Source organism: Musca autumnalis, unplaced genomic scaffold (assembly GCF_047663935.1).
Source record: "Musca autumnalis isolate F117 unplaced genomic scaffold, ASM4766393v1 scaffold_4, whole genome shotgun sequence".
In the NCBI taxonomy this organism is placed as follows: Eukaryota; Metazoa; Arthropoda; class Insecta; order Diptera; family Muscidae; genus Musca; species Musca autumnalis.
In genome coordinates, this window is record NW_027411977.1 from 229,757,776 (window position 1) to 229,763,302 (window position 5,527).

The window sequence follows — 5,527 nt, forward strand, 5'->3', positions numbered from 1 at the left end:
AACTGAGTTTTATCTGTGGAACCTCAAGTATCAAGTGTCATTGAAGTGAGTCAACTGCCAACGCCATCTCTACTTTAATATTACGAGTCAGCAAAAAACGGTCCTTAGTTACCAATTCAAACTCGGACTCCATATGGATTCGGAAGGCCTACTATTAACACAAAACCTAGAAAGTGATTCATCATACGCTTAATGCCCCTGAAAATAGATACTTTCCTTTTTGAGAAGATACTCAAGAAGCAAAATAGCATGAAGTCAGTCAACAATACCCGCCAACTATACCTTATGTTGTGCCTAAAGTAATTAGGGCCTGTGAAGAGTTCGGAATTGAAGATGTACAACATTGTATCAGGGATCTAGGACATGTATTCAAAAACTATTTTGTAACAAATGACTCGAAAAAATTTAGAAGTCTGAAAAATATCTCAAAATAGTGATCATTATATGTCAGTTCAAATTCCTGCAGTAAATGTAACACCTTATCCGAATAATCCACAAAATCTTCAATATGCTCCCTCTTTACCTATATTCCTCCAGGAAATTGAGACTTCGATTTCATTTGATTGACCTCAACTTGCAGTATATCCAACAATTAACGCCATCTACAATTGAAAATGGTCTTCAAGTTATGGAAATATTCAACAGGAAGACCAATAGCAAGTCATTTATCGCTTTGTATTGAGACTTTGATTTCATTTGAAGACTTACAACTCTTATAATTTATTGAACTATTACAGCAATCTATATCTCAAACTGATTCTTTAATGTAAAATCCTGAAGATGTCGTACCTAACATAATCGTTAACTATGTATTTCTGAAAGGGACCAAGAGAACACAAATCTTGGAATTTCTGAAAATATTCAACAGAATGGCAGAATGACAGAAATTTGTCGCTGTGAATTGAGATTTCGATTTTATTTGACAACTTTAAGCTCTCAAAATTTCTAGGATCTATTACCGCCGTCTATATCTCAAACTGATTTGTTTAATGTCAAATCTTACTTCAACTGAAGATGTCGTACACAACATAATTGAAAACTATTCATGAAAGGGACCATCAGACCACAAGGCTTGCAATTTCTGGAAATATTCAATGACAGGGAGTAAGACATTTGCCACTGTGAATGAGACTTCGATTTTATTTGACGACTTTCAACACTCCGAATTTTTAACTATTACCGCCATCTATATTTCAAACTGATTTTTATTGTCAAATCCTACATCAACTGAAGATGTCGTGCCTAAGATTTATGAGAACTATTTCTGAAAGGCACCAACAGACCTCAAAACCCGATTTTTCTCTTTAATATAATTATTTGCCCCTCTTTAAATAAAAAAAAAAACAATAACTGATTTCCTTCAGTTTCCGGTTCTTCTAATCACCTTCGCCACACAAAGAATTTTCTAATCTCTACCACACATTTCAATTAACTCATCAAGTAATTCTAAACGTTAAATCATCACCCGTTTTCATTTCAATTATCCTCCATATCCCATCGCGGAAAATAGTTCCGCTTAGCAGTAGTTATGTAGTTAGCAGGTAAAGATCAGCGATTCTGTGTTAAATTAAAATAAATGGTTAATAAAAATGTTAAATATCAATTTTCCACTCTACGACAGGAGCTACTGGTTTGCAAAAACAAAGAATGGGTTGTCTTGCGAGACGTCAATATAAACATTGTAAATTGATTAAAATCCATCATCGGAATTGAGTAGTTGCAGCATCATCAGATACATGTTGTACTTTATCGCCTATTTTGCGACAGTTTTTACATTGTTGTTGCTGTTCTTTTTTTCTACTTCTTTGACTCGGACTGTAAAGAACATTGTTAAATGTTTGTAGCATTATTTTGTGATAACTGCAAAACAGCAACAATGTTAAGCTGCTCAAATGCCAAGACTTGTTAGGGTCTGAAAGTTGACAGGTAAGTAGCGGTATGTAATGGAGGGAGCTAGTTTCATAAAACGTGCTGAAATTGATGAGTATAACTAATTGCTTATTGTACAGAACTCCATTGAGGAAGATAAGAGGGTGATGGTCTTAACAACGTTCTAAGTATAAATAGAGGGGGAAGCTTTGTAAGAATACAGTGGGGATGAAAAAATAAAGGTTCGGTCCATGAAAAATATTCTTTAAAAAATCACGTTTTGTGGCCTTTGGGTAATTGGAAAATATTCTTTAAAAAATCCACGTTTTGTGGCCTTTGGGTAATTGGAAATATTCTTTAAAAAATCCACGTTTTGTGGCCTTTGGGTAATTGGAAAATATTCTTTAAAAAATCCACGTTTTGTGGCCTTTGGGTAATTGGAAAATATTCTTTAAAAAATCCACAGTTTTGTGGCCTTTGGGTAATTGGAAAATATTCTTTAAAAAATCCACGTTTTGTGGCCTTTGGGTAATTGGAAAATATTCTTTAAAAAATCCACGTTTTGTGGCCTTTGGGTAATTGGAAAATATTCTTTAAAAATCCACGTTTTGTGGCCTTTGGGTAAATGGGAAAATATCTTTAAAAAATCCACGTTTTGTGGCCTTTGGGTAATTGGAAAATATTCTTTAAAAAATCCACGTTTTGTGGCCTTTGGGTATTTGGAAAATATTCTTTTAAAAATCCACGTTTTGTGGCCTTTGGGTAATTGGAAAATATCTTTAAAAAAAATCCACGTTTTGTGGCCTTTGGGTAATTGGAAAATATTCTTTAAAAAATCCACGTTTTGTGGCCTTTGGGTAATTGGAAAATATTCTTTAAAAATCCACGTTTTGTGGCCTTTGGGTAATTGGAAAATATTCTTTAAAAAATCCACGTTTTGTGGCCTTTGGGTTAATTGGAAAATATTCTTTAAAAAAATCCACGTTTTGTGGCCTTTGGGTAATTGGAAAATATTCTTTAAAAATCCACGTTTTGTGGCCTTTGGGTATTGGAAAATATTCTTTAAAAATCCACGTTTTGTGCTTTAATTGGAAAATATTCTTTAAAAATCCACGTTTGGTAATTGGAAAATATTCTTTAAAAATCACGTTTTGTGGACTTTGGTTGCTAGGAAATTATTCTTTAAAAAATCCACGTTTTGTGGCCTTTGATTGCTAGGAAAATATTCTTTTAAAAAATCCACGTTTTTGTGGCCTTTGGGTAATTGGAAAATATTCTTTAAAAAAATCCCACGTTTTGTGGCCTTTGGGTAATTGGAAAATATTCTTTAAAACATCCACGTTTTGTGGCCTTTGGGGTAATTGGAAAATATTCTTTAAAAAATCCACGTTTTGTGGCCTTTGGGTAATTGGAAAATATTCTTTAAAAAATCCACGTTTTGTGGCCTTTGGGTAATTGGAAATATTCTTTAAAAAATCCACGTTTTGTGGCCTTTGGGTATTGGAAAATATTCTTTAAAACATCCACGTTTTGTGGCCTTTGGGTAATTGGAAAATATTTCTTTAAAACATCCACGTTTTGTGGCCTTTGGTTGCTAGGAAAATATTCTTTAAAAAATCCACGTTTGTGGCCTTTGGGTAATTGGAAAATATTCTTTAAAACATCCACGTTTTGTGGCCTTTGGGTAATTGGAAAATATTCTTTAAAACATCCACGTTTTGTGGTCTTTGGGTAATTGGAAAATATTCTTTAAAAAATCCACGTTTTGTGGCCTTTGATTGCTAGGAAAATATTCTTTAAAACATCCACGTTTTGTGGGCTTTGGGTAATTGGAAAATATTCTTTAAAACATCCACGTTTTGTGGCCTTTGGGTAATTGGAAAATATTCTTTAAAACATCCACGTTTTGTGGCCTTTGGTTGCTAGGAAAATATTCTTTAAAAAATCCACGTTTTGTGGCCTTTGGGTAATTGGAAAATATTCTTTTAAAACATCCACGTTTTGGGCCTTTGGGTAATTGGGAAAATATTCTTTAAAACATCCACGTTTTGTGGCCTTTGGGTAATTGGAAAAATATTCTTTAAAAAATCCACGTTTTTGTGGTCTTTGGGTAATTGGAAAATATTCTTTAAAAATCCCACGTTTTGTGGCCTTTGGTTGCTAGGAAAATATTCTTTAAAAAATCCACGTTTTGCGGCCTTTGGGTAATTGGAAAATATTCTTTAAAACATCCACGTTTTGTGGCCTTTGGGTAATTGGAAAATATTCTTTAAAAAATCCACGTTTTGCGGCCTTTGGGTAATTGGAAAATATTCTTTAAAACATCCACGTTTTGTGGCCTTTGGGTAATTAGAAAATATTCTTTAAAACATCCACGTTTTGTGGTCTTTGGGTAATTGGAAAATATTCTTTAAAAAATCCACGTTTTGTGGCCTTTGGGTAATTGGAAAATATTCTTTAAAAAAATCCACGTTTTGTGGCCTTTGGTTGCTAGGAAAATATTCTTTAAAAAATCCACGTTTTGTGGCCTTTGGGTAATTGGAAAATATTCTTTTAAAAAATCCACGTTTTGTGGCCTTTGGTTGCTAGGGAAAATATTCTTTAAAAAATCCACGTTTTGTGTCTTTGGGTAATTGGAAAATATTCTTTAAAAAATCCACGTTTTGTGGCCCTTTGGGTAATTGGAAAATATTCTTTAAAAAATCCACGGTTTTGTGGCCTTTGGTTGCTAGGAAAATATTCTTTAAAAAATCCACGTTTTGTGGCCTTTGGGTAATTGGAAAATATTCTTTAAAAAATCCACGTTTTGTGGCCTTTGGTTGCTAGGAAAATATTCTTTAAAATCCACGTTTTGTGGTCTTTGGGTAATTGGAAAATATTCTTTAAAAATCCACGTTTTGTGGCCTTTGGTTGCTAGGAAAATATTCTTTAAAAAATCCACGTTTTGTGGCCTTTGGTTGCTAGGAAAATATTCTTTAAAAAATCCACGTTTTGTGGCCTTTGGGTAATTGGAAAATATTCTTTAAAAATCCACGTTTAGTGGCCTTTGGTTGCTAGGAAAATATTCTTTTAAAAAATCCACGTTTTTTGGCCTTTGGGTAATTGGAAAATATTCTTTAAAACATCCACGTTTTGTGGTCTTTGGGTAATTGGAAAATATTCTTTAAAAAATCACGTTTTGTGGCCTTTGGTTGCTAGGAAAATATTCTTTAAAAAATCCACGTTTTTGCGGCCTTTGGTTGCTAGGAAAATATTCTTTAAAATCCACGTTTTGCGGCCTTTTGGTAATTTGCAAATATTCTTTTAAAACATCCACGTTTTGTGGCCTTTGGGTAATTGGAAAATATTCTTTAGAAAATCCAAGTTTTGTGGGTAGTTGTTCTCTCTCCACTGTTTTCCATCTTCTGTTATTTAACCATTGTGGTTTGTTGGGTTGCATCATCTCGTGTGATCTGTCGGCCTTTCATTGCCTTAACTCTGCAGTACGTGACAAGCTACTGTGACGTTTTAATCATACGCATAATTCATATTAAGGCAACCAAACAGCCATTCAGCCAGCAAACCAGATAACCACTCAACATCATCGTTTGTCTAAAGTTTATGATAAACTCACCTGAATAGCTTCCTGTCTGTGTGGGTATTCACCTGGCCAAAGCCT